Source organism: Suncus etruscus, chromosome 3, assembly GCF_024139225.1.
Source record: "Suncus etruscus isolate mSunEtr1 chromosome 3, mSunEtr1.pri.cur, whole genome shotgun sequence".
Taxonomy (NCBI): Eukaryota; Metazoa; Chordata; class Mammalia; order Eulipotyphla; family Soricidae; genus Suncus; species Suncus etruscus.
This window is the reverse complement of record NC_064850.1, coordinates 25,869,403-25,883,536: the sequence shown is the minus strand read 5'-3', so window position 1 is coordinate 25,883,536 and position 14,134 is coordinate 25,869,403. Positions and strand designations below refer to the sequence as shown.

Sequence of the window (14,134 nt, the reverse complement as noted above, 5' to 3'; positions counted from 1 at the left end):
CTGGTTCCTATTATTTGCATTTTCAGGGACTGGTTCTGAGATAAAGGGTAGGCCATGATCTTCACAGGAAAAGTCAGTCCCATTCTCCACCTAGATTTTTTGAGCTTCATCTGTCCTTTAGAAAGGAATTTCAGGGGCTGGGAAGGTGGAGCTAGAGGTAAAGTGACTGCCTTGCAAGCGCTAGGGTAGGACAGACGGCGGTTCGATCCCCCGGCGTCCCATATGGTCCCCCCAAGCCAGGGGAGATTTCTGAGAGCATAGCCAGGAGTAACCCCTGAGCGTCAAACGGGTGTGGCCAAAATACAAAAAAAAAAAAAAAGAAAGGAATTTCAGATGCTCACTTCGGCAGCCCATATACTAAAATTGGAACGATACAGAGAAGATTAGCATGGCCCCTGCCCAAGGATGACACACAAATTCGTGAAGCCGTTTCATATTAAAAAAAAAAAAAAAAGGAATTTCATGAAAAGACCAAAAAATAAATAAATAAAGTAGAAATGTTGGTCTAACAACAAGGGAAGAAAAACGTATAGAAAAGAGAAAGTGGGATTCCCAGAGAGAGAGAAAACCTTCATAGAAGATAATAATTTCTCCCCCACCCAGAGTAGGGAATATGGAATGGAGTGGCCTGAGTTACCTGGTTTGCCACAATTTTCTCAGAGACCACCTTCTATGGTATTCAGGGTGCCATGGGTGCTTCATGTGATGCCAGGGAGGGAACCTGGGTCTCCTTCAGGAGTACTAACCCATTGAGCTAGGGAGAAACAAAATGTGTTCTGAAAAAAAGATTCATCTTGTTGCCAGCACAGGACAAAAGCCAGATGCTATCCAGAGCTACTTCACAGGTAAGAACAATACCCTAAGAGTCAAAGAAATAAAGAAACATCCAAAATTTAGCTTTTCTCCTTGATAACTCTAGAAATGTCCCTTAGCCCAAGTTAATGCAGCTTGGAAAATCCCTATCTAATCAACTTTTCAAAGTAGCTCAGGGAACTCCAAAATGGGGTCACCTACACCTTCAGTTTGGGTATGTTATTTCTTTTTAATAACATCTCAATATGGGGTCATCTATGCCTTTTTTAAAAGAGCAGAAACAATCTTACACTTGTGGGGATCTACTCTCTCTCTCCTTTCCACTCTTCCTTCCTTTCTCTCCCTCTGTCTATCTTACTCTATCTTTCTATCTCTCTCCTTTTTTCTCAATTTTCCTGAGAAATGATTTCTTCTTTTTTTATTTTATTTTATTTTATTGAAACAGAGTCCTTCCTATTATGCTGAGTGAAATAAGTCAGAGAGAGAGAAAAACGCAGAATGGTCTCACTCATCTATGGGTTTTAAGAAAAATGAAAGACATTCTTGCAATAATAATTTTCAGACACAAAAGAGAAAAGAGCTGGAAGTTCCAGCTCACCTCAGGAAGCTCACCACAAAGAGTGATGAGTTTAGTAAAAGAAATAACTACATTTTGAACTGCCCTAAAAATGAGAATGTATGAGGGAAATGGAGAGCCTGTTTAGAGTACAGGCGGGGGTCGGGTGGGGAGGAGGGAGACTTGGGACATTGGTGATGGGAATGTTGCACTGGTGATGGGTGGTGTTCTTTACATGACTGAAACCCAAACACAATCATGTATGTAATCAAGGTGTTTAAATAAAAAGAAAAAAGAAAAAAAAGAAAAGAAACAGAGTCCTTCATAGTTTAATAAGATTTTATTATATTATTTATTTTATTATTTTTATTTATTTTATTAATTTATATTATTTTATTTTATTCTTTGGTTTTTGGGCCACACTTGGCGGTGCTCAGAGGTTACTCCTGGCTAACAGCTCAGAAATAGCTCCTGGAAGGCACAGGGGATCATATGGAACGCCGGGATTTGAACCAGCCACCTTAGGTCCTGGATCGGCTGCTTGCAAGACAAACATCGCTGTGCTACTCCGGCCCCTTATTATTTTATTTTATTTACTTTCTGGTTTTGGGGCCAGACCCGGCTGTCAGGGAGCAGTCTGCACTCAGAAATCATTCCTGACAGGCTCGGGAAACCACAAGGGGATGATGAGGCTCAAACCTGGGTGGGCCGCATGCAAGGCTCACGCCCTACCCACTGTGCTATCACTCCCAGCCCTGGTTTCTTCTTTTAATAAAACTATTTTGCTTGATTGCCGTCTCTGGAAGTTATTTTCTGTGATGAAAAACAAGGAACTTGGATCTATATATTTCCACTTGGAAGTTGGAATTGACTTTTTTGTTTCCTGTAAGGAGCATAACATCGCCTTAGCCTGAGAGCCACAGCTCCCTATAGATCTGAATGGCAGGAATGAGCTCCCCACCATGTAGACCAAGAGACTATCAAATGCAGCCAGACAACTACCTTAGTGAGGCTTCTGGGAGTTGAGTCTCATGCTCATGCAAACTTTATCTGTCCTGACCTCCCTGGGCACTCAGTCCACCACCACCAATTTATGTTGCTTGTGGCACACAGTTGGAATTTATTACTGGGGAAATGACTCATCAGCACCAATAACACTGTTATTTTTTGGAACAGTTCACAGACAAAATGCAGCATTTTTCTGGACCTGCTCAAAGATAAGACTATCATGAATGAAGCATGAAATCTGACCGTAGGCCATAATTTGACACACAATAGGAATCCGAACTAAATGCCATCAAAGCAATTAGATTCCACTTACAGGATATCTGAGATGCATTTGAAGAGGTCAATAGTAGAATATCCCTCCAGAAAATGAATAATAATCACATAGAAATACTGAATGTGTGCTATCCATATTTATTTAGTAATATTCATTAATTCATTTTCATTTTCAAATAGCAATGAAACATTTCATTTAAATTCCAAAACTTGTACAACATAAGTATTTTTAACCTTAGGGAATATTTTTTCTAAATGGAAAAAATATATATGCTCATAAAAGTTTGAAGAAAAGAATGATAATATTGGGACTATGGTAGGTCTCTTGCCTTCTATGAGACTGACTCAGGTTTTGATCCCCAGAACCCCATGAAGATCTCTGTGTCCTGCCACAAATGATCTTTGAGTGTAGTACCCTGAAAACTGCTATATGTGGCCCCAAACCAAAAAAATAGAAATAAAGGGCCCGGAGAGATAGCACAGCGGTGTTTGCCTTGCAAGCTGGCGATCCAGGACCAAAAGTGGTTGGTTCAAATCCCGGTGTCCCATATGGTCCCCCGTGCCTGCCAGGAGCTGTTTCTGAGCAGACAGCCACGAGTAACCCCTGAGCATCGCCAGGTGTGGCCCAAAAAACAAAAAACAAAAAACAAAAAAAAAAATAGAAATAAAACAAAGAAATAAAACTGTTTTGACTTTAAAAATTAAGATTGTGCATAAAGGCTTCCAAAATTAATATTATAAATACTATTATCTTCTAGAAAATCAGACAGTAACATATATTAATTCTGTATCTTATTATACTTGAAGTAACATGGTCATAACAGTGTTACCAGTTATGCTAATAACGTACGAAGTTATTACAGCACCAAAGTGCTTAATACCCTTTACCTATGTCCTTCTGCTACTTTTAGTTCTCTTTATTCCCACCCTCTCTCCTACTGAGTAATCTGAGTTTTATAATCCAAAGCCAAGGATCTTTCATTGTTTGGTAATATTTCCACAAGGCATAGTCTTGGGGAGAGGGGTAGGAAGGGTAATCAAAAGGCTGGGATCCCATCTGCAGTTCTCTAATAGCCTGACCAGGGTTCAATACAAAGACCCAAGAGTTTGATAAAGCTCAGACCTTATTGTTCTAGGGCAGGGGTCTCAAACTCAATTTACCTGGGGGCCGCAGGAGGCAAAGTCAGGGTGAGGCAGGGCTGCATAAGGGATTTTACCAAAAAATAAAAGTACTCAAATGTCATTATTAACTGTTTTAATTATTTCTTCTGAACATGAATAGAACATTGAGTGAAGATCATGAACAGTTCTTCTGAACATGGCATCTTTTGCCTATTCCTTGCTGCCAGAGACTTGATAGCGCTTCTTCTCACAAATCTGAACCACATTTGGCTTTAGAGAGAAAGCAGTTGAGACCCTCAGAATGGCTTGAAGATGATCATCATTAAGTCTAGACCTGTACTTTGACTTATTGAAGTTCAATGTGGAGAATAACTTTTCACACAAATATGTGCTCCCAAAAAGGCACATGGTGCACTTGAACATTCAGGAAAGCTCAGGGAAGCTGGGGGGCAATTCTCTCAAATTGCCCATGCGTGTCTGCTTTTCCACTAATCTCCCTGAACTTGGCTTTGAGATCAGAGTTGCATTGCAGGTCAATGAGCTCCATTTGAAGCACAGGAGGGGCATCTTGCACATCAAAGGAAAAGGGGTCCACAAAAATTTGGAAAGTGGCTCTGTGCTTTTTGAAGTCAGCAAATCTGTGGTCAAATTCCTTCTCTAGCTTAAAAATAGCATCAACATATTTCTCACCACTGAATGGTATGCCTGCATCCACAAGCTCCTTGCATGCTGGGAAATGGCAAAGGTTTGTCTGAGAGAGCTGAGATTTTCATCACACAAGTTTTGTGGAGAATGCTCTCACATTGTCATTGGAAGCACTGATAAGCTGCTCCGGGCCTTGTAACATCTTGTTTAGTATATTCAGCTTATGTGTGATGTCAACAAGAAAAGCTAAGTCCATGAGCCATTTGTGATCACTCAACTCAGAAACAGCATTCCCATCCATCTCCATGAAGGCTTTCACTTCTCTCAACTCAAAAAATCTTTTCAGGACATTTCCCCTGCTGAGCCAACGTACCTCGGTGAAATAGAGCACATCTCCATATTCTGACTCCATTTTCTCTAAAAAAAAAAAAAAGCACAGAACCTCCTGTGCTAATTTAAGCCCCTGGATCTGATTTGGTTGATGCATTTCACAACAATAGACATCACATTATCACACGACAGGCATTTACTGCAAAGGGCCTGCTGATGGATAATGCAGTGAAGAGCAATGGCCTTCTCTACACCCTCTTCTTCAAGTTTTTTTTTTTTTTGAACAAATGCCACCAGTCCATTTTTTCTCCCTGTCATCGATGGCACTGCATCGGTTATTATTCCAACAAACCTCTTCCATGGCAAACCTGTATTCTCAATGGCATCACACAGATGCCAAAATATCTCATTAGCGGTGGTCTGGCCATGCATTGGAATTATTGTGAGCAGCTCCTCTGTCAATTCAAAATTGCAATCAACACCACAGACATAAATTGTGAGCTGCACAGTGTCTGTTATATCTGTGCCCTCGTCAAGAGCAACTGAGTATACATCAAAACATTTGGCTTTCTCACACAGTTGATGATAAATGTCACTTGACATGTCAGAAATGCGCTTTGCCACAATGTTGGCAGAAAGGCTGATTTTGCTCAACTGACCTTTCTTTTCCGGACAGATAATATTTACAGCCTGTAACATGCATTTTTTAACAAACTCTCTTTCTGTGAATGGTTTCCCTGCCTTAGCAATCATCTCACTAACCATGTAACTAGCCTCGAGTGATGCAACATTCTCTGGTTGCTTTCTTGAAGAAATCTTGTTGCCTCATTAGACATGTTTTAAGACTGGCAACCTGCTTGGCTCTCTCATTTCCTTGATATTTTGCACATTCCTCAGCATGTTTCGTTGAATAATGGCATTTCAAGTTGTATTCCTTGTGCACTGCAAATAAGACATATGGGGACGCCCCTGTGCTCAACAAAGAAATACTACATCTCCAACTTTTCCTGAAATTGTCTGTGCTTCTGCAAGAATCATATTTATCTATAGACAGATACATCTGATAGTGCTGGGGGGAAAGGACTGGGCTCCAGGGAGACACAGTTATACTCTGGGATCATGTGGTACAAAATAGATCAAACCTAGGAACCAAATTAGTAGCATTTGCTTTAACTACTGTACTACCAACTATTCCTCAAGAGATATTTTTAACTGAAGAGATATTAAAGGCAAGATGCTTATTTTTGATTAAGATGCTTATCTTAAAAATCCCACAGAAGCTCTTTTCTGCTGAGCCAGCCTAAAGACACCAAGGACCATAAATCTCCAGGACCCACACCCGGTAAGATGTCCCCAATGAATGTGGGGCCAATTCCTGCCCTGTGATTGGGCACCCAGAGACTTAAAAAGGATGGAGGCCATGCTCTCTGCCTCTTTTCTGCTGAGCCAGCCTAGAGACACCAAGGATCATAATCTCTCCAGGACCCACACCTGAAAAGCAAAGCTCTGCAGCCACGCTTATCTTTTAAATGTAATTTAATTAAATTTAATTTAATTTCTCTACATTGTAAGAAGCAATCTACAGCCTTACCAATGGAGAAAATTTGCGGTACACCCCATGTGTACAGAAATCAAGATAGCTCCTATAATAATCTAAAAAGTAGGAAACAGCTAGGTATCCTCTCAAATAAGTTCAGAGTAGAATTATGGAAAATGTTCAGGGAGCTAAAAAAAAAAAAAAGCATTGATAGACTTGACTGGAGCACAATTAAGCATCAAGAGGATTTGACGACTGAAATTAGACATTTTCACACTGTACGAACAGGTCAGAAAAACTGAGCTTATGCAACTCTTGCCAGGCATGGGGTTTGGGAAGACCCCATGCCAGAGGCTTTCTCTCTAGCCTGGGGAGTTCTGGGAGGCTTGGCAGGCCCCACAGCCATCCCCCTCTTTTTCTCCTGGACTCCAGACCCTCCCTGTGCCAGGACAGATGGCCAGAAGTGGGTTCATGTGGATTCTTCGAGGTCCTCAGGCTTCCCCCTTCCTTCAGTACTCCAGATGGGAGGTGCATGGGGAGGAGGGTGGGCAGACATTTGACTTCCGGTTTCCTCTTTGATTCTGGAGGCCAGCCATCCTTGTCTTTTTCCCCTGACTCCAGGCCTTCCCTGGGTGCCAGCTCAGATGGCCAGAAGTGGGTTTAGGTGGACACTTAGGGGTCCTCAGGCTTCCCCCCTCCCTCTATACTCAAGGGGGGAGGTGCATGGGGAGGAGGGCGGGCAGATATCTGGCATCCAGTTTCCCCTTTGATTCTGGAAGCCAGCTCTTGCCAGGTATGGGGTTTGGGGAGTCCCCATGCCGGAGGCCTTCTCCCTAGCCTGGGGAGTGCTGGGATGCTTGGCAGGCCCCATCCATCCCCCTATTTCTCTCCTGGACTCCATGCCTTCCCTGGGCGCCAGTCTAGGTGGACTCTATAGGGGTCATCAGGCTTTCCCCCTACCTCTCCCTACACTAATGGGAATGCTTTGGGAGGAGGGCAGGCTGTTCTAGCACTGGTTTATGTTGGGACAGTCACTGGAAATTTTTTCTCCTTGGTTTCCTATTGATAGTATTGTATGCATATATTTTATATATCCATAATATCCATCTTGCATTGTGACCTTGATACTGCCGTACAAAGCTTATTTTTAACCTTTTACTGCCTCAGTCCCAACCCTTATTTCCCCCCATCTTCCCGTGTAGGTGCAGCTCATGATATGAAGCTCACCACATAGAGTGATGAGTGCAGTTAGAGAAATAACTACTCTGAAAACTATCATAACAATGTGAATGAATGAGGGAAAAAGAAAGCCTGTCTCGAGTACAGGTGTGGGTGGGGTGGGAAGTAGTGAGATCTGGGAAATTGTTGGTGGGAATCTTTTTTTTTTTGGGGGGGGGGGGGGCTACACCTGGCTGTCTGCTCAGAAATAGCTCCTGGCAAGCACGGGGGACCATATGGGACACCGAGATTCGAACCAACCACTTTTTGGTCCTGGATCGGCTGCTTGCAAGGCAAATGCCGTTGTGCTATCTCTCTGGGCCCTGTTGGTGGGAATCTTGCACTGGTGAAGGAGGGTGTTGTTTACATGACTGTAATTATACAACTACAATTATATTTGTAATCACTATGTTTAAATAAAGATAATTTTAAAAAATCCCACAGAAGTTAACATTTTGAAAGATTTACAAATGGATATATAAGCTTTCATTTGTACTCATGCCCTGAGCTCTCAATATTAGAAACTGGCATGGTGGTTAGTGGCATTTAAAGCTCAACTTTTCTAAAGAAAACCTTCCTTGATACTTTATATTAACTCAATGTCAAGTATACAGGCTTCTCTTTACAAGGCAAAAACCTTCAGGTTGTTCGGGGAGTAGTTATGCCATGTGTGAGTATTCATGAAATAGTCATATACATGAAAATAAAACCCAAAATTGTGTTGCAGTTCTAATTTGCTTTTTTAAATAATTCATGAATCAGGCAGCATCCACCTACCAATTAGAAAGATGATGTTGCAATGCAGTGCAAAGAAGTAGGTTTTTCTAGTCAAAAAGAAGGTGGAGGGCTGGAGCAATGGTACAGTAGGTAAGGTGTTTGCATTGTACATTATCAACCTGGGTTCAATTCCCACCATCCTATGGTCCCCAGAGCATACCAGAAATAATCCCTGAGTGCAGAGCCAGGAGTAAACACTAAACTGGGTATAGCCCCAAAACAAACAAAGACCTTGGACAGGAACACTATTCAAACAAAACCACCTTCTATTAGAAAAAAAAACTGTGGGGGGGGTGGAGAGATAGCATGGAGGTAGGGCATTTACATGCAGAAGGACGGTGGTTCGAATCCCAGCATCCCATATGGTCCCCAGAGCCTGCGAGGAGCGATTTCTGAGTGTAGAATCAGGAGTAACCCTTGAGCACTGTCGGGTGTGCCCCCCCCCCAAAAAAAAAACTGTATATTAGCTCACTAATTTGATCACAAACTCCCATTTAATTGGTTTTCTTTTTCTTTTTTCTTTTTTTATTTTTTTAATGTATTTTCAGCCAGGGATTGTCTATTGTCAAGAAGCTTCTTACATCTCTCTTTTTTTTTTTTTTTTGGCTTTTGGGTCACACCCAGCAATGCTCAGGGGTTCCTCCTGGCTCTACACTCAGAAATCGCTCCTGGCAAGCTTGGGGGACCATATGGGATGCCAGGATTCGAAACACCGTCCTTCCGCATGCAAGGCAAACACTCTGCCTCCATGCTATCTCTCCGCCCCCCCCCCATTTGATTGGTTTAAGATTCTGCCTCAGACATGCCTGGAGCCTGTGGTTGGTCTTATGACAGTGCAGTATGGTATGCTTCATATACTCAGTGTCTCTTATGTCAAGAGAATTTCCTTTCTAATTTCTCCGACATGTACTGTGCCTATGCAAAAAAAAAAAAAAAAAAAAAAAAAAAAAAAACTTGACACATCTGTTGCCCCCTTTTATTTTTAATTTTATTTATATCTTCTAGATAGTGGTTCCTCCTGCCTTTTTCATAGAACCTTAGAACATGAATCATTTGTTCTGTCTCATATTTCTATGTCTTCCTACAAAATGGGAAAAGATAAAAAAAAGTGGATGGGACCCAGGGGCCAAGTGATCTCAGGAGCATTGAGTGGAAAAAAAATTGGTCAGACTAAATACCCAAGTCAAAGTCAATGACAATAGAATCAAGGGACCCAAACTATAATAAGCTAAACACAAAATGGACCTATTACACTAATAGACCAGAGGGCTAAGGGTGGAGGTATGGAATGCAAGCTGGGAACCATGGTAGAGGGAGGTCACATTGGTGGTGGGCATGGCCCTAATTCACTGTTACTGTACTCCTGAAATACAATTGTGAAAGACTTATATTCACAATAAAAAAATTTTTTAAAGATTCCACTTCAGGATAGGTTTAAGTTACAGTTAGGTAAGGTATTAAGCTTTGTTCAAAATATGGCATAAATTACTTCATTTTGGGTGTGCTGTTTCTTTTTATCACAATTGCCTTTTGAACAGACACTAGCTTAACCAAGAGCTGAACAAACAAGCATGCATTCTTTTGTTGTTGTTGTTGTTGTTGTTGTTGTTGTTTTGGGGGGGTCAACCCCGACAGCGCTCAGGTGTTACTCCTGGCTCTATGCTCAGAAATCGCTCCTGGCAGGCTCAGGGGAACATATGGGATGCCGGGATTCGAACCACCAACCTTATGCATGAAAGGCAAATGCCTTATCTCCATGATATCTCTCGGCCCCACAAGCATGCATTCTTAAAGAACTTTGCACCACAAAAAATAAGTCACTTATGGAATGACTGAGAAAATACACCAGTGCTGAGGCCTAGACTTTTTTCACTTTGATTAGAGAGACCGAACTGAGTTGCACACCGGGAATTTCTTCCTAAGAGGAATCACAAAGAATTGGTAAGAAAATTAACTTTCAAGTGAAAAACGTTGAAAATCATAATCTCTGCCACCTATAGACAACTCACAATGATACTCCATATTGATGATGTGTGTGGCCTGGATACAGTGGGATGAAATGAGCCTTTCACTTCTATAGACGTCCTCACAGAATCTACAATCCAACCTAATCACAAAGAAAACACCACACAAACTCCCAAGTGTGGGACATTCCTCAAATGGCCTCCCAGCACTCCTCAAAACTATCCATGTCATTAACAATAAGATACCTGAAAAACTATCAGAACCCAGAGGAGCTGGTAGAGGGAGGACTGATAAAATTTTATGTTACACCTATGTGAGACCTTGGGACAGAAAAGGATCAGTAGGTAAAATGAGGGAAAGCTGCAGAAAAATGGTCTTGGACTAATCAAGATGTATCACTTCCAGTGTTCTTGGTATGACACATGTACTATGCTAGTAAGTATAACAAGATGGTGCCACAGGAAAAAAGGTTGAGTCTATGAGAGCTAGGGAGTATCTTGGCAACGTTTCTATACATCTAAAACAAACGTATGATAAAAAGTTTAAATGTTAGAGAACCTGTCTGAACAACACCACCAAAAACTGGCTTCAAATGCTGCCTCCTGACAGAAAGATGCTAAGTGAGGGAGAAGGTAGAATTGGACAGACACATCTCAGGGTTCAGCCAGTGCTAGAAAAGACCTAGAGTAGGTACTGCAGGACACTGATTCTGGAACTTCTCTACTTCTTTCATCTTGACACCATGGATATGCTTTCTGGGAAACTATCATGTGTTTGTCGCCATTAGCCATAATCCTGAGAGCCTCTAGACTCTTCCCTAAAAGCTGCCTCTGGCTTTCTCAGACACTGAGAGAAGGAATTTCCTATCTCCCATCCGTACAGAGGCCATACCAAGAAAGGACCACCAGAGGGCGCGCGGCGCCAACCTGAGCAGCAGACCGACCATTTGCAGTTTGAGACTTGAACCGGCAATATTTCTCCAGTTATTGCTCCAGGAAAGGCAGCAGGCAATAGGAGAATCATTATTAGTCTGATTTTCAGGTCACTTTAAGCATCTGTCAGTGACTGAGGTAGACCAGGTGTGTGCTTCCACAGTCATTTCAGTGAATGAAGTGCAATACAAAAGTCATTTTTAGTTCTAAATGTTGTTCCAAATGTCTTTCCAATCGAAGACAATTGAATTTAGTCTTGTAGAAGTGGCATTGTCTTTGGTCTAGAAAAAAATATTGTTGTTACTATTTGTTTGGTTGTTTTTAAAGAAATGTTACTTAAAAGATAAGAAAATTGGGGCCGGGCGGTGGCACTAAAGGTAAGGTGCCTGCCTTGCCTGCACTAGCCTTGGACGGACCGCGGTTCGATCCCCCGGTGTCCCATATGGTCCCCCAAGCCAGGAGCAACTTCTGAGCACATAGCCAGGAGTAACCCCTGAGCGTTACCGGGTGTGGCCCAAAAACAAAAACAAAAAAAGAAATAAAAAGATAAAAGGGAGGTGTGGCAGGCTTTTGTTGTTTTGTTTTGTTTGCACAGACACAGAAAAAGATGGGGAAAATAGAAAGGAAAAACCTTTGGCCTAAAGACAGGCAGACCCTACCCATGAAGCATCCCTTAATACCAACTACAGGCTCCAGGCATACTAAGTTGTCTAACCCCAAAGTCTTTTTCTGTGATCCCAGTAAAAGTTCTTCTCAATTATGGTTGTCGCAGTCAGGTTTCTGTAGTTAGAAATTCTGGTCTCTAAATAGTACCAAGAAAATAAAATAAAATAAAATAAAATAAAGAGATACTGGTCTCCCTGTTTTTAGGTTAAAGTTTTTCTTTTCTATTTCTCCATTTGCTGTACCTATGCAAAAAATTAAATTAAATTAAATAAACCTGCCACACAAGCCCCCTTTTTTTTTCTTTTATATTTCTTATCTTTTAAATAGGGGCTTCTGCCTTTAATATAGAATCTTGGAGCATGGATTACTTTGTTTTACCACATACTTCCACATTTTTCTATAAAACTAAGAAGAAAGGAATAAAGAAAGGGTGGGGGCCAGAGGCAAAGTAGTCTCAGATGCATTGGTGGGGAAAAAATAAGGACAGAACTAAATATAAAAGCCAAAGTCAACAACAAAAGAATCAAGAGATCTTAACTTTAACAATCTAAACTTAAATGGGCCTGGTATACTGGCAGGCCAAGGGGCAAAGGGTGGTGATATAGGATGCACTCTGGGTTCATTGGTGGAAGGAGGTTGACAGCAATGGTTTGAATGGCCCTGACTCACAGTATATCTGAAATTCAACTATGAAGGATTCTGTAGATCACAATTGTTTCAATAAAATAAATTTTTTTTTAAAAAAAAGGAAATGTTACTAATTGATTTATTTTTGTGTTTGGTGCTTGGGGTTACTCTTTGTTCTGTACTCAGAATCACTCCTGGCAAGGCTTAAGAGACTATCTTGAATGTCGGGGATAGAACCTGCAAGCCACATGCAAGACAATGGCTCTATCCACTGTACTGTTTCTGGCCCCACAGGTTTTGATTTTGTAATCTCTACCTTAAAACTGAACTAACTCAAGAACAATTGGTTCCTGGATTGGTTCAAAAAGTAATAATCATTCATCCCCTCAACCCAGCAGGACATCTTCAATCATTCCCTTCACTTTTTCGTCTCCTCAACTGTAGCATGAAATAATTAACGATGGGTCTGGATGGCGATGGATGGAGGCCTTTGTGCTTAGGCCCCAGCCACGTGGCTTCATCCCCCATCCAGCCGCCGAGTTCCAGGCCCAGGTGAAACGCGAAATCACTCACTCACAGGCAGGCGTCAGGAAGCAACAACTTTATTCAGGCCCTAGCCACCACGTGTGTGTGTGGCCTATCTCATAACCTTTCAAGCATTCAGCCATTCCAGGCTACCCTGCATCTAAACTCTTTCAGCCATCTTCCTCAGAGGGCCCAGCAGAGCCAAAAGGCAAAGACTCTTAATCCCCTGGCTTCTGGGTTTATCTACCTATTCCAAGATCCCTCCCAGGAATGGGCCGGGTCTTGGAAGTAAGGTCACACCTATTTTCCGGTTCCCAAGACCCCTCCCAGAAATGGGTGGGTCTCAGGTAGGTACCCTACATTTCCACCTTTTTTGAAATATAAAAAGAGCCTTTTGTAATTTTGAGTCCACCTTTAGCCAAAGGTGGGTAAATATTTTCATGCAGCAACGTAATAAAGTGAAAATTAATATACCAGCCCTTTTCAAAAACATAACATTTTTGCAAAATATACTATACACTTGTAACCTAAAATTCTATTAATGCTTTTTTACCAAGCACTATTTCGGAACTTTCATGTTCCTATACTTTTAAACTATATTGGGGGAACTTCCTGTTCCTATTAACCTTCCCTACACACAAGTACTAAAGCATATATGCATAACATACATTTTAAAAACAGGCTAAGTACATTAAAATACACAGTAAAACATTTTGCAATTGAAAACATTAACTGGAAAACAAAACACATTTAAATTATAAAGAAAATGACTAAGACAAAGATGCAGGTGGTTAGAAATCAGATGTTTTAGTTGGGCCAAGCTGTATTACCTCCCTTTTTTTTTTTTTTTAACCAGTAACTAAAATTTATCCCATCACCAACTATGAGTAAACTATAAGACTACCCGCTTAGTTCCTACACCTAAAATCATAAGTTCAGATGATTAATTTGTTTCACGCTGATCTCACCACGTGGCTTCTGTAAACTTGCTGGTTTGTTCCACGCTGATTTTACCACGTGGCTTCCTTTCAGTTTTAGGCCCCGCAGACGGTTCTGTAGACCATGAGGTTGCAGTTTCCGCTGCCCGCTGCCGGTTCGCTGGAGGGTGGATTCCAGGTTTTTTGCTTTTCCGGGCCAAAC

General features: G+C 41.5%; 1 non-coding gene across 1 annotated transcript; it reads left to right on the top strand.

The window, feature by feature from the left end:
- Window positions 1–333: 333 nt before the first annotated feature.
- Window positions 334–440, top strand: LOC126004730 (U6 spliceosomal RNA). Its single transcript, XR_007493992.1, has one exon. It is a non-coding gene; the product is annotated as a U6 spliceosomal RNA (small nuclear RNA).
- Window positions 441–14,134: the final 13,694 nt, after the last annotated feature.